The sequence below is a fragment of the Tachyglossus aculeatus genome, chromosome X1 (genome assembly GCF_015852505.1).
Source record: "Tachyglossus aculeatus isolate mTacAcu1 chromosome X1, mTacAcu1.pri, whole genome shotgun sequence".
In the NCBI taxonomy this organism is placed as follows: domain Eukaryota; kingdom Metazoa; phylum Chordata; class Mammalia; order Monotremata; family Tachyglossidae; genus Tachyglossus; species Tachyglossus aculeatus.
The window spans coordinates 106,563,886-106,587,800 of NC_052101.1; the positions used below are offsets into that span (position 1 = coordinate 106,563,886).

A 23,915-nucleotide genomic window follows, 5' to 3' on the forward strand; every position below is an offset into this window, starting at 1 on the left:
AGTCAGACAGACAACAGCATTTATTGAGCACTTTCTGGGTATGCGAAGTGGCTTCAGGGCCACATGTTTGTCAGTCATCCAGTGGCCAAAGAGGATTCATTCATTCATTCATTCAATCGTATTTATTGAGCGCTTACTGTGTGCAGAGCACTGTACTAAGCGCTTGGGAAGTACAAGCTGGGAACATATAGAGATGGTCCCTACCCAACAGTGGGCTCACAGTCTAGAAGGGGGAGACAGACAACAAAATAAAACATATTAACAAAATAAAATAAACAGAATAAATATGTACAAGTAAAATAAATAAATAGAGTAATAAATATGTACAAACATATATATATATATATATATATACAGGTGCTGTGGGGAGGGAAAGGAGGTAAGGTGGGGGGGAAGGAGGGGAGAGGAAGGAGGGGGCTCAGTCTGGGCTTTGAAAGGAGGAAGAGAGCTAGCGGATGTGCGGAGGAAGGGCATTCCAGGCCAGGAGGATGACGTGGGCCGGGGGTCGACAGCGGGACAGGTGAGAACAAGGCACGGTGAGGAGATTAGCGGCAGAGGAGTGGAGGGTGCGGGGTGGGCTGTAGAAGGAGAGAAGGGAGGTGAGGTAGGAGGGGGCGGGAGGATCCCAATGAGCTGCTGGTAGGTAGTCTACCTGCTTGGTAGCAAAGCTGATTGCACTACAGGCATGTTGGACAGAACATCATCATCATCATCATCATCATCAATCGTATTTATTGAGCGCTTACTATGTGCAGAGCACTGTACTAAGCGCTTGGGAAGTACAAATTGGCAACATATAGAAACAGTCCCTACCCAACAGTGGGCTCACAGTCTAAAAGGGGGAGACAGAGAACAAAACCAAACATACTAACAAAATAAAATAAATAGGATAGATATGTACAAGTAAAATAAATAAATAAATAGAGTAATAAATATGTACAAACATATATACATATATACAGGTGCTGTGGGGAAGGGATAGATTAGATTATGTGAGGATTAGAATAATATCACAATTATTGCCTAAAGTGGAATATACTAGAAACATATGGGGGAATATGTTCCCCTGAAAGCGATTTTATTTGCTTATTTCCTGCACGGAGGGACCAGTCAAGGAGTGTGAATGGTTCGATGCAAACCGTCATCACCCGTGCCACATCTCGAGCTCAGAGATCTCTGTGCCTCGGTTACCTCATCTGTAAAATGGGGGATTGAGTGGGAGCCCCATGGGGGACAAGGACTGCAAGGACAATGCAAGGACAATGGCTTGAATAACCTATCCATGCAGATGTTCTCTCTCAGGGTTGCACCTGGAGAGTTTCCAGTACTCCACCAGTCTCTGCTACAGGAGGGAGAGTCAAGCAGAGGCCTATCCATTCCATTCCTAGCTTGGCCAGTGGCTAGCTAGTGGAAGACAATTGGCTACAAGTCAAAACTTCCCTGTGCTGGGCAGCAGTGACATGGGAGAGAGTCGAGGGCAGAGATGGAAGTTTACTGCATGGAAGGAGGCAATGGTAAACCACATCTGTATTTTTACCAAGAAAACTCTATGGATACGCTACCAGAACGATTGCAGAAGGAGGTGGGGTGTTCTGGGAGAGATGCGGCCATGGTGTCGCTATGGGTCAAAGACGACTCGATAGTATAAGACAAGATGAGCCGCTGTTCTCTGATGACCTGTTCTATGGAGGTACCAAAATGGATATTTTAAGGATGCAGTTAAGTATAATTTCAAATGATATAGTTGAGGACTACAGAGAAGGAGTAATGATGAAACAGACCGGGAGTCCCATGTGGGACAGGGATTGGGTCCAGCCTGATTAGCTTGTGTGCACCAGTACTAGAACAGTGCTTGACAAATACCATAAGAATAACAACAGTAAAAATAATGATAACAATGATGATAATAATTGTGGTATTTAAGTGCTTACTATGTGACAAGAACTGTACTAAGCGCTGGGGAAGATGTAAAATAATCACGTCCCACATGCGGCTCACATTCTAAGTAGGAGGAGAACAGGTTTTGAATCCCCATTTTGCCAATGATGGTACTAAGGCACAGAGCAGCAAAGTGACTTGGCCAAGGTCACGCAGCAGGTAAGTGTTGGAGTCGGGATTAGAACCTAGGTCCTCTGGATCCCAAGCCCACGCTCTTTCCACTAGACCACACTGCTTCAAAACATTTAATGCGTTGGCTGGGAATTGAACCTGGGCCTCCTGCTTACCAACGTGAATTCTACCACTGAGCCATCCATGTCATGATACTAGCCTGGCTGAAAAGAATAATAATAATAGCCTGGCTGAAACTGATGATAGCAACAAGCAGAATCAAAATTAGCATCAGATAAGCAGCGTGGCTCAGTGGAAAGAGCACGGGCTTTGGAGTCAGAGGTCATGGGTTCAAATTCCGGCTCTGCCAATTTTCAGCTGTGTGACTTTGGGCAAGTCACTTACCTCCTCTGGGTCTCAGTTACCTCATCTGTAAAATGGGGCTTAAGACTGTGAGCCCCCCATGGGACAACCTGATCACTTTGCACCCTCCCCAGCGCTTAGAACAGTGCTTTGCACATAGTAAGCGCTTAATAAATGCCATCATTATTATTATTATTACTCCTCAAATAACAGATACCTCTCTGAGGGTCTGGTTCATCTCTTTCCTGCACCCTCTGTTCATCACGGTTAGTCAGTTAGCCAGTCAATCTTATTTATTTATTCATTCATTCATTCATTCATTCAATCATATTTCTTGAGGGCTTACTGTGTGCAGAGCACTGTACGAAGCGCTTGGAAAGTACAATTCGGCAACAGATAGAGACAATCCCTACCCAACAAAGGGCTCACAGTCTAGAAGGGGGGAGACAGACAACAAAACAAGTAGACAGGCATCAATAGCATAAAAATGGATAAACAGAAGTATAGATATGTGCACATCATTAATAAAATAAATAGAATAATTAATATGTACATATATACACAAGTACTGTGGGGGGGGGGGTAGAGCAGAGGAAGGGAGTAGGGGCTATGGGGAGGAGAGGAGGAGCAGAGGAAAAGGGGGGCTCAGTCTGGGAAGACCTCCTGGAGGAGTTGAGCTTTCAGTAGGGCTTTGAAGGGGGGAAGGGAGCTAGTTTGGCAGATGTGAAGAGAGAGGACATTCCAGGGCAGAGGTGGGACACGGGCCAGGGGTCGACGGCGGGACAGGCGAGAATGACGCACAGTGAGGAGGTTAGCAGCAGAGGAGTGGAAGTGTGTGGGCTGGGCTGAAGAAGGAGAGAAGAGAGGTGAGGTAGGAGGGGGCAAGGTGATGGAGAGCTTTGAAGCCAACAGTGAGGAGTTTTTGCTTCATAACAAGGTTGATAGGCAACCTCTGGAGATTTTTGAGGAGGGGGGTGACACGCCCAGAGCGTCTCTGTAGAAAGATAATCTGCACAGCAGAGTGAAGTATAGACTGAAGTGGGGAGAGACAGGAGATTTATTTATTTAGCGAGCGCTTATCTTTCCAGGAAATTAATGAATTCATCCAGAGCTCTAGTGAACAATTTAGTACATGACTTCTTCCAGTGCATTAAATGGCCCGATATTTAGTAGGGAGGAATAAGGAAGAAACTTCAAATAAGTTAGTCCTCCCACAACTGGCAAATAATAGTTTAAGACTCAAATCAATCAATGGTATTTATTGAGCATTTAATGTGTGCAGAGCACTGTACTAAGCACTTGGGAGAGTACAATGAGTGATATCAGTCATTTGTGCCAGTTAACGTTCATAACGGAAATGAATTGTTTTAAAATAGGACTTTGTACTCTACATTTGCAATTTTTTTAGTCCACCAAGAGGCAATTGCACATTTTGTATCTCTAAGTTGTAAGTCTACAGATGGTCACGTGGTACTGGTACTCTTGTACCTAGAGGGTCAATTCTCAAGGAGGGTAACCTAACATACAAAGAACTAGTGATGCATAAAAGATGAATTATCCCTTGGCAAGCATGTGGTAGGATGTACAAGGGCACTCTTTGAAGAGACTTTGAAAAATACCAAAGCTAGGAATGGCATCTACTAACTCAATGGATTAATTTATGCAGAAAGCAGGAACAGACTGATTTCATAAGATCTTTCTAAAGAAATACCTTAAGCAGGAAATATATTCTAGAAGGTCAGCATATCTATAATTTTAAGCTTTCTAGTTTCCCAAGTAGACTTAACAAATTTTTACTGCGTTTATTTCTTCCCTCTCCTCAGTACTCCCACTGGGCTTTCATATTGAACTACACTAACAGCACACTACCCTTCCCAGAAATGTCAATCTGAAGCAACTGGGAGCCAAATTGGAGTTCTCAAAATGTGGAATATAGATGTTGAGGAAATTGCTGCTGAAAAGGTGGTGTGCTACTGTGTTGATTCTTTCTTAAAGACTGTATAGACTTCATGATTATGGCACTTCATCAGGTCCAATTACAAAGAATGGTAAAAGATGGGCATTGCAGCATCTTAAATCCGAAAATACAAATCTTTATGATTAAGCTAATAATAATAATGATGATGGCATTTATTAAGCACTTACTATGTGCAAAGCACTGTTCTAAGCCCTGGGGAGGTTACAGGGTGATCAGGTTTTCCCGTGGGGAGCTCACAGTCTTAATCCCCATTTTACAGATGAGGTCACTCAGGCATAGAGAAGTGAAGTAACTTGCCCGAAGTCCCACAGCTGACAATTGGCAGAGTGGGATTTGAACCCATGACCTCTGACTCCAAAGCCTGTGCTCTTTCCACGGAGCCACGCTGACAGGAAAGCATAATTTTTAATTGTTATGTTCACATTACAGCTCTGTTTTTGCCCGATGCATGGATGGGTCAAAACAAACCTTAAAAGCATTCTTGGAGAGAATGTTGAGTACAAGGAAAATACTTATGGACATGTTACCACTCCATAACCAACTCCATAGCTTACTCTGGCACAGCGTCCTTATGGCCAGATAACACTGCAATTTTTTCAGTTTCCAATTCCACCTGTACCAGTCCCCTTCCTCCAAATATAGGAGAGACCCTCTGTGACTGAATAGATGTAAAATCTTAAAGGTTGGAGACGTTTCTTGATCACTTGGATGATGGTCCCTGGTTGGACAGACACTTTCTCTTATCTCCTTGAGCAGAATTTTATTCCAATCAGATAGATAAACTTTTTCTTTTATTGTTTAAGTTTGTTTATTGGGAACTTTCCATGGTCAGCGTTGAGCATCTTGAATCATAATCCATTGGCAATCCTTCCCATGCCATTGGGATTTGTGCCCAGATTATAAGGTCCTTGAGGGCAGGGATCATGTCTATTTAGTTTCTTGTACTAAATCAATCAATTTCATCTATTGTATGAAGCAACTTGAAGGGTATGATATAACTGAGTTGGTAGATATGTTCCTTGCCCAAATAGGAAAACGATCTGGACAGCCGAGTGAAGGATGGACTGGAGTGGGGAGAGATAGGAGGCGGGGAGGTCAGCAAGGAGGCCGATGCATTAATTGAGGTGGGATGGAATAAGTGCTTGGATTATTCTGATAGGGGTTTGGATGGGGAGGGAAGGGTGGATTTTAGTGATGTGAAGGTAGAACCAACAGGATTTTGTGACAGATTGAGTGTGTCTTAAATGAGAGAGATGAATCTAAAATAATGCCAAGGTTAGGGGCTTGTGTGAGAGAGAGGATAGCAGTACTGTCTACAGTGATGGGAAAGTGAGGGGAGTATATGGTTTGGCTGGGAAGGTGAAGTTCTGTTTTGGACGTGTTAAAGTTGGAGGGACATCCAAGCAGAGATGTCTCTTCTCTGGACTGTAAGCTCCTTCAATCAATCAGTCATATTTATTGCCTGCTTAATAATAATAATAATAATAATAATAATAATGTCGGTATTTTTTAAGCGCTTACTATGTGCAAAGCACTGTTCTAAGCTCTGGGGTAGATACAAGGTAATCAGGTTGTCCCATGTGGGGCTCACAGTCTTCATCCTCATTTTACAGATGAGGGAACTGAGGCCCAGAGAAGTTAAGTGACTTGCCCAAAGTCACACAGCTGACAAGTGGAGGAGCTGGGATTTGAACCCACGACCTCTGTTTACGGTGTGCAGAGCACTAAGCTCTTGGAAGAATACAGAATAACAGAGTTGGAAGAATACAGAATAACAGAGTTGGGAGAATACAGAATAATAGAGTTGGTTATCTGCTAGGTATAAAAGATTCCCACAGCCTTTGTTAATCACCCAGTTGTATTATACACATGTCTGAGAATGTTTTCACTTGGCCAAATATGTGATTTTAGGATTTCTATTTTTTTGCAAATGGCCAATTGTTTTGCTCTTGCATGTTTGGTCTCAGTGTGTGAGTCTATTTTAAGTGATTGCAAATTTTTTCAGCATATGTGAATATTACATCCATCTATCAGTGGTATCTATTGAGTGCTTACCGGGTACAGTGTGCTGTACTAAATGCTTGCCAGAGTTGATAGACACGTTCCTTGCCTCCAAGGAGTTTACTGATCATTGGGGAGTTTGCAATCTCCTAGAATAGAATTAGGTAATTTTTTTTCCATGAATAATAATTGTGGTATTAGTATGCATCTACAGAAAGATTATTGCACCTTAGGTCAATGGTACTGAAAGGAATGACTGTCTTCTAAACCTCATCATCTGCTTCAGAAGAACTAATGAAAATAGCAAAGTGAATAGTGCAGAAAATGCTCTAGAAAATGGTGCTCAGAAAAAGGAGGATTTATTCTTAAATAATAAGTTTATTATGCCTGTAATCGAATTATTGTAAAGTGGCCACATTGTTTCTCTGAACACCTGTAACTAATTCAACACAGATTTATGCCTTTGAGTATTCATTGTTAACCTGTTCATCATTTTGTTTGTACAGTAGCATGATTTGCTGTTCAAAGATTTTCAGTGTTATTAATCAAACACTTGAACAGCATGTGTGATTGTTTTCCTTAACCAAACTGGAAAACTTTGCACATATTTGACTCCCGGTGGTCCACTCAATTCAATTTCACCAGAGTCAAGACTATTTGAGGGAGTATAAATTATGATTTTCCAAGTTAATTATGAACAACTAAGAAGCGCTCCCTTAGTTGGCATTCTCAGCCTATTTCAATTTATCGAGCATCGTAATGATGAGATGTCCCTTTAAAATATGGAAATTTGCCAAGTGGAAGAAACAAACCCAGAATTTTTTTTAGCAGTACATTAATGAACCTGTGTATTGAAAAACACCAGTAGTCATCACCATCAAACATTTGAATGACCATAGGTTATATGACTCTGAACTAGTCTGTTCAAAGAATGAGTCATTCTTTTCAAGCAGAAGCTTCAAGAGGATCATGAAACAAAGGGGAAAAGGAAAAACAATGCTAGGTGCTACAAAGGACAAACACAGTGGAAAAGCAAAAGACAGTTTACATACATGCCTGGTGTGCAGGACCAGATTCTTTCAGGACCAGATTCGTTAGTGGCTGAAAGGCTTTAAACCCAGGGACTTGGATTTACAGTGGCCTCATTCCACCCCCAAAATCGCACCCTCTCGGACTTTTTCAATATAATAACGATGACATTTATTAAGTGCTTACTATGTGCAAAGCACTGTTCTACGCACTGGGGAGGTTACAAGCTGATCAGGTCGTCCCACAGGGGGCTCACAGTCTTAATCCCCATTTTACAGATGAGGTAACTGAGGCATAGAGAAGTGAAGTGACTTGCCCAAAGTCAAGCAGCTGACAATTGGCAGAGCCGGGATTTGAACCCGTGACCTCTGCTTGGAGCATTATGCAGGTATTGTTTTCCCTCTAAATAGCCTGAGCCACAAGGCAGCCCGTTCCATCTTGTCTCGCCTTTGGTAGGGCACCACACTTTAAATTGTGGGAAATAGGGCAGCAGGAGACTGTAAGCCCCCTCAAGCCCCTCTAGACTGTAAGCTTGTTGAGGACAAGGGAATATCTGCTGTATTATATTTTACTCTCCCGAGCGCTTAATACAGTGCTCTGCACACAGTAAATGCCCAACAAATACTAGTGATTGATTGAGGAAAGAGGAGCCCACTTGTTATCTGGAATTCCTTTCAAAATCTCCCTCCTCAGCCTAAATTAGCCCACCCCTGGCGTTAGTGATTGACAAAATAGACATTAATCACCAGTGCTTATCACTGCCCCACCCCTAGCCTTTCTTTTCCCTGAAGAATCTTGTTGATTGCTTGTTTGAGAGAGATTATTATTCTGATCCTGAATAGAAAGAGAAGCAGCATGGCCTAGTGGAAAGAGCATGGGCCTGTGTGTAAGAGGACCTGTTGTATTGTTTAATTGTACTTTTCCAAAGAGCTTAGTATAGTGCTCTGCACACAGTAAGCGCTCAATAAATATGATTGACTGACTGACCCAGGTACTAATCCCTCTCTGTCACCTGCCTGCTGTGTGACCTTGGGCAAGTCACTTAACTTCTCTGTGCCTCAGTTTCCTCAACTGTAAAATAGGGATTAAATGCCTGTTACTACTGTTAAATACCTCCTACTTAGACTGTAAGCCCCAAGTGGTGCAGGGACTGTGTCCAACCTGATTTAGCTTGTAATAATAATAATAATATTTATTAAGCGCTTACTATGTGCAAAGCACTGTTTTAAGCACTGAGGGGATACAGGCTGATCAGGTTGTCCCACGGGGGGCTCACAGTCAATCCCCATTTTTCAGATGAGGTAACTGAGGCACAGAGAAGTTAAGTGACTTGTCCAAAGTCACACAGCTGGCAGTTGGCGGAGCCAGGATTTGAACCCATGACCTCTGACTCCAAAGCCCGGGCTCTTTCCACTGAGCCACACTGCTTGTACCTACTCCAGAGTTTAGAGCAGTGCTTGACACAGAGTAAGCACTTAACAAATACCATGAAAGGTGTAGGGGGGGAAAGGGTGTTTGAAATTTAGGGGTTAAGAAATGATGCTTTTGGTGTCTTTGCTTGGCCTTGTGTGTTTGCTTGATCTTTGTGCTGCTCCCCCCCCTCCCAGGGGTGTCACTATGGCTGGGTGGTGGGGAGGGGGGACTAACTGCAATCCCTCTTTTTTATGTTTTTTTTAAGCACTTACTATGTACCAGGCACTGTATTAAGCACTGGGGTAAATACAAGCTGAACAGGTTGGACAGATTCCCAAGGTCACACAGAAGACAGGTAGCGGAGCCAGGATTAGAACCCAGCTCCTTCTGACTCCCAGACGCATGCTCTAGCCACTAGGCCACACTTCTTCCTCACAACCCACCCCTCCCCAGCTGCCCAGCAGACACCTTCTCTCTGAGAAGAATAAGCCACAGGGCACAGCGTGGAGAGGGAAGGGGGAGGAGAGACCCATCAGGAGCACGGGGTCACACGGCGCTCCTCTGTCATGCTCCACTGACACGCACCGCAGCCCCCGAAAGGTGGGGACCGCATGCTGCAGCCATGGCCAGAGCGGCAGCAGTGGCGCATCAGCGAGGTTGCAGGTGGAACCCCGCAGCGGTGGAGTTGTCTAAAATAATAATGATAATAATGATGGTATTCGTTGAGCGGTTACTTTGTGCCGAGCACTGTTCTAAGTGCTGATGTAGATACAGGATAATCCAGTTGTCCCACATGGGACTCACAGTCTTAATCCCCATTTTACAGATGAGGTAACTGAGGCACAGAGAAGTTAAGTGGCTTGCCCAAGGTCACACAGCAGACAAGTGGTGGAGCCGAAATTAGAACCCACGTCCTCTGACTCCCAAGGCCGTGCTCTTTCCACTGAGCCACAGGCAGGGAGGGCTTGGGTCACTGGGGATAATTTGAGGACTGGGAAGATGGGAGAGAGTTAAGGTCCTTGAAAGCAGAGATTAAGTCTATCAGTCAGTCAGCCGTAGTTATTGAACGCTTACTGGGTGCAGAGCACTGTATTAAGCGCTTGTGAGAGTACAATATAACAAAATAACCAGCACATTTCCTGCTCACAATTAGCTTACAGTCTAGAGGAGGAGACAGTAATACAAATAAATAAAATGACAGATACGTACCTAAGTGCTGTAGGGGTGGGAGGAGGAGTGAATAAAGGAAGCAAATCAGGGTGATGCAGAAGGGAGTGGGAGAAGAGGAAAGGCTGTCTTAGGTCAGCCCTCTTGGAAATATGTTTTTACTAAGGTGCTGAAGGTGGGGAGAATAATTGTTACTTGGATATGAAAAGGGAGGGCATTCCAGGCCAGAAGCAGGATGTGATTGAGGTACAGTGAGTAGGTTGGCCTTAGAGGAGTGAAGCGTGTGGGCTGGGTTGTAGTAGGAGAGTAGCAAAGTGAGGTAGGAAGGGGGAAGGTGATTGAGTGCTTTAAAGGCAATGGTGAGGAGCTTCTGTTTGATGCAGAGGTGGACAGGTAACCACTGGAAGTTCTTGAGGAGTGGGGAAACATGGACTGAACGTTTCTGTAGAAAACTTATCTGGGCGCAGAGTGAAGTATGGACTGGAGTGGGGAGAGACAGGAGGCAGGGAGGTCAGCAAGGAGGCTGATACAGTAATCAAGGTGGGATAGGCTAAGTGCTTGGATGAATGTGGTAGCAGTTTGGATGGAGAGGAGAAGATGGATTTTAGCGATGTTGTGAAGGTTGAACTGACAGGATTTAGTGATACATTTAATATGTGGGTTGAATGAAAGAGGGGAGTCAAGGATGATGCCAAGGTTACAGGCTTGTGAGACAGGAAGGATGGTGGTACTGTCTACAGTGATGGAAAAGCCAGAGGGGGACAGAGTTTGCATGGGAAGATGAGGAGTTACGTTTTAGCAGGATACCCAACTAGAGATATCTTGAAGGCAAGAGGAAATATGAGACTGCAGAGATGGAGAGAGATAAGGGCTGGAGATGGAAATTTGGGGTTCATCCACATATAGTAGTTGAAGCCATGGGAGTGAATGAGTTCTCCAAAGGTGTGGGTCTCAATGGAGAATAGAAGGAGATCCAGAACCCTAGAGGAACTCACACAGTTAGGGAGTGGGAGGTAGAGGAGTAGCCCGTGAAAGAGTCTGAGAATGAGCAGCCAGAGAGATGGGAGGAGAACCAGGAGAGGACAGTGTCAGTGAAATTCATTCAGTCACATTTATTGAGTGCTTACTGAGTGCACAGCACTGGACTAAGCGCTTGGGAAGTACAAATTGGCAACATATGGAGACGGTCCCTACCCAACAACGGGCTCACAGTCTAGAAATTAAGGTTGGATGATATTTCCAGGAGAAGGGGGTGGTTGACAAGGCTGAAAGCAGCTGAGAGGTTGAAAAGGATTAGGATAGAGTAGAAGCCGTTGGATGCGGCAATGGTCAAATCCATGGGGAGGGAGTCTTCAGATCTCTCCCCAAAGAATCATGGATAGCGATCATCAGATGTCCTGGAGGGGAAGGCTGCCCTCCCAAGAGATATGAGAGGAAAGTTTCATTTCTTAGAAGAGCCAGAAAGACTGCCTCAAACCAAAGGGAGAAATTCCTGGGGTATCTTCCAGTGAAACATTAGAGAAATAATGGGGACTTCCATGCTTGAAGATAAGGTTGTGGGAAGAAAAGAGTGAATAAATAGAGATGTCGGGGAAACAGGAGACCTACAAAAAGCCAGTGATAAAGTGGTGCTCTTCTGAAGAACTAGAAGTACAGAAGAGAATAGGTGTCCTTTCCTTAACATGGCAGAAATGAGGAAACATAGAACCCAGCACTGGAGAATCAGAATCAAGCAATGAATCAATCAGTGCTATTTACTAAGTGCGTACTGTGTGCAGAGTACTGTACTAAACACTTGGGAGAGTACAATAAAACAGCGTTGGTAGACACATTCCCTGCCCATAATGAGCAGAACAATCAGAGGGTCTCCCTCTTCCCCAAATAGCACAATGGAGCTTCAAGAGCTGGGGATACAGAGCGGGATAACTGTCTCCAAAGAGCCACCCATAGTAACCACCCAGCCAGTGAAGCGACAGGAGAAAAACTGAAGATTATGCTCAGTTCCAGGAATTTGTTAAAGAATAAATGGAGATACTTGAAAATCAAACTCCTTAGTTACAGAAGACTGGAAATGCTAGGAATGAAAGGGTTAAAATAAAATGCAAAATGTGTTAAATTGGAGCTATGGGCTTTTTGTTGCAAAGGTTAATTAAACGAGAGGGAACAATCAAGAACAGATATTGAAGGGCATGTCTTGGTTTAGCAAGAATGTTCCTCCTAGAATTGTAGTAGCGGAGTGATAATCAGAATTACAGAATTCTGAAGACAAAACTACATTTCTCTCCTCTTTGTATAAACATATTTACATCCAGCTGTCCTTTGAATTTGATGATGAAATTATGGGTTATTGTATTTTACTGACAAAATTGAAATTAACAGATGTGCTCTCCCTAAAATCTTCCCTGGGCCTCTCCAGTCCTTCTCTCCTCCTGCCCCTTCGTCAACTCTACCATCTTTCCCAGAAGTATCTCAAGAGGAGATCTTCTGGTGCCTTTCAAAATCTGGGACTCACAGTGTAAATAGCAGGGAGTGGGATTTAATTTCATTTTAAAGATGAGGAAACTGAGGCACAGAGATGTTAAGTGACTTGCCCAAGGTCACACAGCAGGCAGTTGGCAGAGCCAGGATTGGAAATCAGGTCCTCTGACTCCTGGGCCCATGCTCTTTCCACTAGGCCATACCCCAAGCATTGGATTGTTTTGGGACAGGGAGAGGGAGTGGGGCATATTTTGACAGAGTGGGGTGGAATGGAGCTGACTCTGACACGTGGGCATAGCTGGGGTGGGTTTTAGTTCAACAGGTAAGGTGATCCTAGTTTGAAAGGGAATATAGGTTCCTTTCTACTCAAAATATTGAATAAAAAATGTGAATTTTTTCCCCATTCAATCTTCATACAAAAGGCATAAATGTTTCAGATGAAATTGCTTCTGTTCCTTTCTAAATCATTTACTAATTGGAATTTGTAGGTGGAGGCATAGAAGGCAACTTTTCACCTGGAGCCTAGGAATGCACAGGTTCAAAAATAAAGCAGGAAACACAGTCAACCCAGAGAGATATACCCAGAGATGGTACCTAGAGCTACAAGCACAGCCAGAAATGTTCCCAGAGCCAGAGACAACAGCCGAAGAGCCACAGAGACTACTGTCAGATTCAGACCTGGACTAGAAAAAGAGAGAAGAGGCAAGAGATAACGAACCCAGAGAGGAAAGAGAGCATATCCTTCTAGGATACTTCACGGACGATGTTAATAGACCATCTCTTTAAACTCCATCGGTAATGCAGGTAGGTATCAGCAAGTTTGGGTTCAAACCAAATGATTTGGGCAGCGTCATCAACCCTTTCTAACTTTGTCATCCCTTGCCAAGCAATGAGCTGCCAAAATGAGTAGAACTGGAAGCCTACTACCATGTTGATATTAACTCTAATTCACTTCTGCCTCCCCACATATTCAAATGTTTCCAGAATCTATTAATAGGCCTCCCTGAAAAAGTTTGTTGGTGAAAACTGCAGCCAGTAGAAATATCCTGAGTGTAATTACACAACGTAGAGTACCAGGAGCCTCGGAAGGTTTTGCAAACACTGGTAAACAAATCTCTTTTTTCACCCCCCTCTGATCATATTTGGTAACAGCAAAGGACCTGAAGCTTGAGGGAGAATGAATAAGCAAGTACATTTTCCTTCCATACAGCAGGATGGGAGAACATTGCCAGATTTCTGGAATGGCACCCAGATGGTTGGAAGGAAAGCAACTCGTGACAGTTTAGCTTGTGGAAACTATGTTCCATCTATAGGTGAATATTAGCACTACCCAAAGGTTGTTGGAATGGAAGAGAGTAATGAATCCAGTGAATTTCTGTTGGTTGTTGCATTAGGTATAAGTACTCCCTTCCTACCGTTTGCGGATCGCAAAATGGAAGACGGGGTTATTCCATTGAGATTGTATTAATCCAGCGTCATGCATAATATCCAGTCGCAAAGGTGGGCAATTTAAAGTAGTTTCCTCATTAAAATAAGAAGAAAGCCAAGATTGAAAAGGCCAAGGGTTTGCATGCATGAGTGTGTACATAAATCAGTACAAGAAAATGAGAAGAAAGGACATTTCTCTTCTAGGGATATTTTCTTTATGCTACTGTCAAAGAGTAAACCATTAAGAATTCAAACTAAGCATGAAAATGGACTCAAGTCAAAATTTTCCATCAAACAGGTTGGCACTGAGCAAGACTAACCCAGCCACTTTCACAAAATCTTCTACAACATTGTAAAAAATGACCCTTTAGGTTTCATCCGAATTTGTGAAAACACCCCTGCACATCCATATGCAATTGAGTAAACTTTGGCAGGACTTAACGCAAAAACAATTTGGCTTCCAAAGATATTTTCTTAATGTTGGGAAAGAATAGGTGCGAGAACAGTCGGAACATGGCAAACATTCATTGTTGTTCAACATGTAGAGCAGTAGGGAATGGAAATTAAAGCAGGAGTCAGGAGGAAGAGGAGAACAAGAGAAGCATCATTAAAATCAGCAGTCTTCCTTTGTGGAAGGAGCAACACCCAAGGGGACTTGAATCTCATTTTTTTTCCACCTCTCTTGGTCCTACTACCCTGAAGGAGTGAGTGAAAAAAAAAAGGGAAGGAAATGTACTGCCAAAGGCAGAGAAGGAAGAACAGACCACTGGTCGATGGAAGTAAATAAACTATGCTGTTATAATTTATCAGTAGGAGAGGAAGGGGGAAGGCAGGGAGGGAAGGAGCCACTGCTGTGTTTAAGTACACTACACAAATACTGAATATTGAAAATGAGCAAGATGGCAATGGGGAAAGAACGAAGCCTACCAAGGCAAGCTCATCAGCATGAAAATGGCTGTAAATGTAGTAGGATTTAATCGGACGAGGAAGCACTAGAGTCCTCTCCAAATAAGACCTTTTTTTTCAAATCTAAAATTTGGTTTTTAAGGAATGAACTTTCTTAGCCAACATATGTAAGGTGTAGATGCTATTAAAATATAACTGGACAGACCTCTAAAAGGAAAACAAAATACGTGCTGCTATCTAAGAAAGAAGCAAAATTTGGTTGAAGTAATATATGAATTAATTCAAATCTTGACTCAAAAAGCAAGGTCAAAAATGGAAAACCTGAAATTATTGATTTTTGAACAAATATGCATTCCCCAGTGCCATCTGGGACCACCAGGGTTGGATGAGCCAATATCCTGAGAGAAAATATGTTCTTGTGATATTCAAGCTGCTTCCCAGGCCAGCGACTTGCTCGCCTCCACTAAATTCTCCAGCCACACCTCTCCCCATCTCCAAAGCACTCTGAAAAGCCCACCTTTTCCAACAAGGCTTCTCTAATTAATTCTCAACACTTAGGAGTCATAGCAACCCAACAGCCACTTCTACTATTTATTTATAACAGTGTATTTATACCAATCCCCCACACTTACATACGTATATTCAATTGTATAATTGTATATTTGATTATTCTGATTCCACAGTTTGTAATTGTGCCTGCCTCCCTATTGGGGTGCAATTTCCTTGGAGGCAGGGAACATTCACATGGCCGTGACCATCTGAATAATGGCCAGAGCTCCCAAATGTTTACATAAAAGGGAGTTTCATTTTTATGAAAGATTAAAACCCAATAAAAGTGAAGTTTAGTGCCAATTCCATCCATAATCATTTGTAGATTTAGCTGTTATTCAAGTTCAAAGTTGATACCATTGATGGGTATGACTGAAAATCTCATCAGGCCACAGACAATCCAGCTCATAATGTAGCCACATTAAGGTTAACCTTCTCTTTGCTTTTTCATTTTCTACCTGTAGTGTCTTTTCCAGTTTGCTTCTTGGCATCACATTCACCTTAAAGTCTCTGCTCTACAGAAGGCATCTTTCCTTGATTGCTGCAAGCCAGAGAGTTCTTCAGCTGTTCTTTTTCCCTAGCAGTCCTTAGGGCTATTGCATTGTTTAAGGTTCTGCTTCATTGTGTCTTTAAAATATTTCTTCTGCCCTACTGGTTCACAGTCCCCCCATTTGAACAAAGCATATAAATGGACAGAAATAAGTTTTCTATTTCTTATTTCAATCAGTCTATCCAGAAAGATGACATATGCAAAACCTCCAGCTGGAGCACATTGAAATATGGAATAGTTATCACTGAAAAGGGGATGGTTTCAGTATTCAGCATTATTCTACCATACATCTATTTGTGAATATAACCTTTACTGTTTTTCCTTGATCTACCGTTAAAGGAGTAGACTCATCCTTCCTTGCTAATCAATCAATCGATGGTGTTGATTGAGCGCTTACTGTGTGCAGAGCACTGTACTAAGCTCTTGGAAGAGTACAATACAACCAAGTTGGTAGACACATTCCCTGCCCACAGGAGTGTTCTGCACACAGTAAGCGCTCAATAAATACGATTGAATGAATGAATATATCTTCTTAAAGCATGACGATTCTGTTTTTCTAGATTCTTTGTGAACTCAAGCAAATTTTATTTTTTCCTAAAGTGTTCAACACTTGAGTTGAATATAGGAGGGAGACAGAGAAAGAGAGACTGATATCGCCTTAGTTCTTTGCATAATGCCATAACCATTAAAACTTGCATTGGGGAACCTTGATTGCCAGCGCAAACTGCCAATTCGTATTGTACTATGGGGCCTACAGTCACTTTTTCTATCATTTCCATGTCCTTTGGGGCTTTGTAAGGAAATGCATGCACCCTATCCATTGTTCTTACTCTGCCTTATTTCTGATTTTCTCTCAATCAATCGATTATGTTCATTGAGCACTTATTGTGTACAGAGCACTGTACTAAACACTTGGGACAGTATGATATTACAGAGTTGGTAGACATGTACCCAGCCCACAAGGAGCTTACAGTCTATAGGAGGAGACATGCATTAAAATAAATTATGGATATCGGTTAATCAGTTGCATTTAATGAGTGCTTACTGTGTACAGAGCACCATACTAAGCACTTAGGAGAATACAATATAACAGAGCTAGTAGACATGTTCTCTGCTCAAAAGGAGTGTACACTCTGGAAGGGAAGATAGATATTTATATAAATAAATTACATATATGTACATATGTGCTGTAGTGCTGAGGGTGAAGAAAGGGTACATAACCAAGAGCAAGGGAAACACAGAATGGAGTGGGAGAAGAGTAAATGAGGGCTTAGTCAGGGAAGGTCTCTTGGTGAAGACTTGATTTTAACTAGGCTTTGAAGGTGGAAGAACGATGGTCTGTTGGATATGAATGGGGAGGAAGTTGCAAGCCAGAGGCAGGATGAGGTCAAAGGGTCAGTGGCAAGAGAGATGAGATCAAGGTACGGTCAGTAGGTTGGCATTAGAGGAGCAAAGTATGCCAGCTGGATTGTAGTTGGAAATCAGAATACTAAAGTAGGAAGGGGGTTAAGTCATTGAGTCCTTTAAAGCCAATAGTAAGCAGTTTCTGTGTGATGTGGAGGTGGATGATGAGCAACCACTGAAGGTTCTTGAGGAGTGGGGAAACATGGACTGAATGAGTTTGTAGAAAAATGGTCCAGGCAGGACAGTAATTAACAAATATCATTTAAAAAAAAAAAACACATGGACTGAAGAAGGGAGAGACAGGTCGCAGGGGGCTTAGCAAGGATTATAATTCAGTAATCGAGGTGGGAGAGGACAAGTGTTTGTAGCAGCATAGTAGCAGTTTGGATGGAGATGAAACGGTGGATTTTAATGATGTTATAAAGGTAAAACCAGCAGGATTTGGTGACAGATTGAATATGTAAGTTGAATGACAGAGATGAGTACCTCTCTCTCTCTCTCTCTCTCTCTCTCTACTATATATATTTATATATATACACACACACACACACACACACACATATATATATATATATATAGAGAGAGAGAGAGAGAGAGAGAGAGAGAGAAGCAGCATGGCTCAGTCGAAAGAGCCTGGGCTTTGGAGTTAGAGGTCATGAGTTCAAATTCTGACTCCGCCATTTGTCAGCTGTGTGACTTTGGGCAAGTCACTTAACTTCTCTGTGCCTCAGTTCCCTCATCTGTAAAATGGTGATTAAGACTGTGAGCCCCACGTGGGACAACCTGATCACCTTGTATCCCCCAGCGTACTAACTGTGTTCCGTACTAAGCACTTGGGAGAGCACAACAAAAATAGAAGACACAGCCCCTGTGTAAAATAAGCCTCAAGTACCTGGCATGAGAAATTAGAGTCAAAACGGAGAAGGGTAAAATGGTGCAGAAACTGACTACGAAACCTTCAAATAACAATAATGGTGATGATATTTGTTAAGCGCTTACTGTGTGCTTAGTAAGCACTGGGGTGAATACAAGCAAATTGAGTTGGATAGAGTCTCTGTCCCATGTGGGGCTCACTGTATCAATTCCCATTTTGCAGATGAGGTAACTGAGGCACAAAAAGTTGAGGTGACTTGCCCAAGGTCACACAGAAGACAAGCGGCAGAGCCGATATTAGAACCCATGACCTTCCGACTTCGAGGCCCATGCTCTACTTCGCGATTCAAATAATCCCTCTAGACTGTAAACTCATTACAGGCAGGGAACATGCCTGCTAATTCTGCTGTATTGTGCTCTCCCAAGTGTTTCAACAGTGCTTGGCACATAGTAAGCACTAAACAAATAACATTATTATTATGAATAATAATAATAAATACCACTGATTGATTGATAATAAAATGCCTGAATCCACACAGGCAGACAGTATTTCCAGGTAAATCTTGTCTAAACCAGCTAGGTTTATTCCAGGAGTCCATCTGAAACCTGCAATATAAGGTCTCCAAGCTTTAAAAAAAAAAAACAAAAAAAAACTTGCAATACTCTGGCAAATTGTCATGAGATGCTAGGTTGCTGGGTATGTTACATGACTGACTATTTCCATGACTGGTCTCTTCAGTGGCTAAAGCACTTCATAATAGGAATTTAATTTACTATGAACTGGCAAATGACTAAAGAGTTAGCAACCTTTCCAAGTAACTAATTTACAACTAGGGATTGAGCTCTTATCACCACACACGCACACATACACATGTGTATATATATATATATATATATATGTATATATGCTCTGTGATGAGGACTTCTGTACAATTTGAGAAGTAGCGTGGCCTAATGGAAAGAACACGGGTTCCATTCCTGGTTCTGCCACTTGTCTGCTGTGTGACCTTAGGCAAGTCACTTAATCAGTGGTATTTACTGAGTGCTTACTCTATGCAGAGCACTGTACTAAGCACTTGGGAGAGAACAACACAACAGAGTTGGTAAGCATGTTCCCTCCACACAACGAGCTTCTAGTCTAGAGGGGAAGAAACCTTAACTTCTTTGTGCCTCAGTTGCCTCATCTCCAAAATGGGGATTAAGACTTTGAACTTACTATAGATAGGACAGGAACTATGTCCAAATCAGTTATCCTGTATCTACCCCAGTGCTTTAGTACAATGCCTGGCACATAGTAAGTGCTTAACAAATACCATAAAAAACACAGTTGTTCCTGCTAGAGAACATATTTGCTTCTTTTTCTCTGTTTCCCTGAATAGTGGAAAAGAAAATCAATTTTGTCACAGTTTGGGTTCTGGAATTCAATTTTTGCAAATTTTATAATTTGCTATAAAAATTGCTATAGTTTTTTTAAGAATGAGTAGTCTTTCTACATTCATTTGTGGAATGAAATACGTAATATATGTTGTATGCTGTAGAATGATCTTTATTCTCATTACCCTAGACAGTGGGTTGACCCAAACCAACAGAGCATAGAATCTGGACTTCATGTTAGATATGTAGATCTTTGATCTCTTTTATTTTCATTCCTATGCTTTATGGAAAAGAATTAGTGAAGCTTGGACATTTAAGTGACAAGGTTACTGAATAATAAAGCATCGAAATAAATTTTATGTTATATTAAGAAAAACCTTGTTTTTTCTTTCAAATAATGTTACATGGAAATCATATGAAAGGAAATGAAGGTGTGTCTTTCAATATGGCCTTTAAAGTGGTATGAATTTCCTGAAATTGCATGAATGTGACCTTGCATTTTTTTTTAAAAGGAGTATAAATGTGTGAAGTGGTTTTAAAAGGCTCAGGCATTTACAGAGGATAATTAATCAAACCCTATCTATTTGTGAAATCTTTTTCTGCTAAAAGCATTCTCTTTCAAACCATTTGGTCATAATAACTGTTTATTAATCCCATTAAATCATACCATGATTCTAGGTAATTATTTTGTTTCATAGATATTCTGGAAGTATGTATGATCAAGTGGTGAAAATGGAAGCCTAAAGAATGCTATTGAATTCTATTTTTAGTTCTGCACACTTACCCCTTAAGGTCTCTCATTTTCAGTCTATAAAATGGCAATTCTTGTTTTCAATTTCAAAAGGATATTTCAGTGTTTAAAAGATGTTTGGAACATGCTTTGGGAATACAGACCCCAAATCCGTGTAAATGCAAAGATGTGTGTTACCAGAATAAAAGACATTTTAGAAAGATGTTTGCCTCAGCCCTGTGAAACAATATCTTTTCAGCATTGTTCCATAATCAATTCTTGGCTCTCAAGTTTCTTTAGTAGTTCACCATGTGATAGAGAGTGTTGGCCAAACCAAATTAAAAATGGCACATGCAGGAAAATATTTACAGGCTTCATAATCCAGCATTACTTATTCTCCAGTGAAGCAAACAAGAGACCTAAAATCTTTTTTCTCAGAATAAAAATATTTGCAAAAGGGACCTTCTTTGGAGGAGTTGTTTTAATGTTATAGGCCTATATATCTCAGTAAAATGAGATGTATGTAGAGTGTTTTACTGCATTATATTATAATCCCTCCACAGAAATAAAATAAAAAAACCTACTGTGGATGAACTGGCAGGATATAATACCAAATGTGATTCTTCAAAATTATTTTTAAAAATTATATTCTTTTTGTCATTTTTATACACACTGCATTATAAACCAGCCTATATATTTTGGCAAATGTATACTGCTAGGTTATGAGTAAATATAGTGAATTCCCAAGCTCTATTTTACAGCAGTAATAACTGCCTACATGATTTATCTAGTGTACATAAAGTTTAAGAAACCCCACCAAAATCACTTTAAAATCTTGTATTCAAAAATATATCTTTAAAATACTGCTGTTGCCTACTAATATCATTATCTTAATTTGATTTTTGCTTCAGAAAATTGAGTGAGAATGTATCTGGCATTACGAGCTTTTTCTTCTGGCTAGAAAACTACCATATTATATGCCACACAAACAAAAATCAACCCCCAGTGCCATCTGTAAGAAAACAGTTCTGGGAGACCTAAAAAGTTTTAATTTCCCAATACCATGATCATATTGCAGCTGCAGGAGCACTGGGTTTTTATTTTTGTTCCAACATACTAGCATAGAACGGTAACCAAGGGATGTGAACCCAGAATCATAACATAAAGGAGTGTTTGCTTTTATGGATTTCTTCTCCGAAACCTTCCTGGAGGGTAAGATTAAGTATCCAAAACTTCCTTTTAAGCTAAAGATCTTATTACTGCACAGTTGTTGCAGCCCACCCTATTTCTGTTGTTACGTGCATGTCAGAAATGCAACAATCAAAATAGAGAGCCATTTTATTGAGAAATTGAGAGTTTAAAGTATTTTCTAAAAGGATTACTCATTAGCTTTTTATATTTATTTCACAACTAATAATCATACAAATGAAGCCAGAAAAATCATATTATTCTCCAAGCAACTGATAATGTTTCTATATGGCACAAAATCCAAATATCCTGACTAATCATCCTGTATTTATGGAGAGACATTTTGAGGCTCAAGTAACAGATACAGATTTCCTGAAATATAAATTACCCCCTAGGTCATTTTATCTGTGAGGCAATAGTTTTCAAATGCACATCATTACTTTGCTGAAAATATGATTTTGCTGCTCCATTTTGCTTGAATCCATAATCTGCAATTGAACTCAATGGGAAATGTAAGGGATACAGTATGTTTTGGCTAAAATTAGCATTTAACCCAGACCAGTGGGCGTCTGAATGCAAATCGTTTGGGCTAAAGTAATAGCTAGTATGGATGCATAGGAAGTCAAATGCTACTTGGCTTAGTGAATTTGATTTTGTGTCAGCCCTCTGATCTTTGACACGCCAAATGTTTATTTGCCATAAAGAAGTAAAAATGTGGTCTCACCATTATTTGCCATAAAGAAGTAAAAATGTGGTCTCACCATTCAGCAGCCCTGATCTCTCTTCTTCTCTGCAGTCTTACATTTCCTCCTGCCTTTTGAACATCTCTATTTGGATATTCCCTGACACCTCAAATTTAACATGTCTAAAACAGAACGTATCTTCCCAACCAAACCTTGTCCTCCCCCTGACATTCCTGTCACTGTAGACAGCACCCCCATCCTTCCTGCCTCAAAAGCCCATAACCTTGGCATTATCTTTGACTCATCTCTCTCATTTAACCCACATATTCAATCTGTCACTGAAACACCAGGATTCAACCTTCCCAACATTGCTGAAATCCACCCCTTCCTCTCCATCCAAACTGCTGCCATGTTAATCCAATTCTTATCCGATCCCTCCTTGATTAGTGCATCAGCCTCCTTGCTGACCTCCTTGCCTCCTGTCTTCCCCCACTCCAGTCAATCAATCAATCAATCAATCGTATTTATTGAGCGCTTACTATGTGCAGAGCACTGTACTAAGCGCTTGGGAAGTACAAATTGGCATCACATAGAGACAGTCCCTACCCGATAGTGGGCTCACAGTCTAAAAGGGGGAGACAGAGAACAATCAATCAATCGTATTTATTGAGCGCTTACTATGTGCAGAGCACTGTACTAAGCGCTTGGGAAGTACAAATTGGCATCACATAGAGACATTCCCTACCCAACAGTGGGCTCACAGTCTAAAAGGGGGAGACAGACAACAGAACCAAACATACCAATAAAATAAAATAAGTAGGATAGAAATGTACAAGTAAAATAAATAAATAAATAAATAAATAAATAAATAGAGTAATAAATATGTACAACCATATATACATATATACAGGTGCTGTGGGGAAGGGAAGGAGGTAAGACGGGGGGATGGAGAGGGGGACGAGGGGGAGAGGAAAGAAGGGGCTCAGTCTGGGAAGGCCTCCTGGAGGAGAACAGAACCAAACATACCAACAAAATAAAATAAGTAGGATAGAAATGTACAAGTAAAATAAATAAATAAATAAACAGAGTAATAAATATGTACAACCATATATACATATATACAGGTGCTGTGGGGAAGGGAAGGAGGTAAGACGGGGATGGAGAGGGGGACGAGGGGGAGAGGAAAGAAGGGGCTCAGTCTGGGAAGGCCTCCTGGAGGAGGTGAGCTCTCAGCAGGGCCTTGAAGGGAGGAAGAGAGCTAGCTTGGCGGATGGTCAGAGGGAGGGCATTCCAGGCCCGGGGGATGACGTGGGCCGGGGGTCGATGGCGGGACAGGCGAGAGCGAGGTACAGTGAGGAGATTAGCGGTGGAGGAGCGGAGGGTGCGGGCTGGGCAGTAGAAGGAGAGAAGGGAGGTGAGGTAGGAGGGGGCGAGGTGATGGACAGCCTTGAAGCCCAGGGTGAGGAGTTTCTGCCTGATGCGCAGATTGATCGGTAGCCATTGGAGGTTTTTGAGGAGGGGAGTGATATGTCCAGAGCGTTTCTGGACAAAGATAATCCGGGCAGCAGCATGAAGTATGGATTGAAGTGGAGAGAGACACGAGGATGAGAGATCAGAGAGAAGGCTAGTGCAGTAGTCCAGACGGGATAGGATGAGAGCTTGAATTAGCAGGGTAGCGGTTTGGATAGAGAGGAAAGGGCGGATCTTGGCAATGTTGCGGAGCTGAGACCGGCAGGTTTTGGTGACGGCTTG

General features: G+C 41.8%; 1 non-coding gene across 1 annotated transcript; it reads left to right on the forward strand.

The window, feature by feature from the left end:
* Nucleotides 1–1,292: 1,292 nt before the first annotated feature.
* On the forward strand, nucleotides 1,293–1,430 carry LOC119920655. Its single transcript, XR_005448386.1, has one exon. It is a non-coding gene; the product is annotated as a small nucleolar RNA SNORA7 (small nucleolar RNA).
* The last annotated feature ends 22,485 nt before the right edge of the window (nucleotides 1,431–23,915 follow it).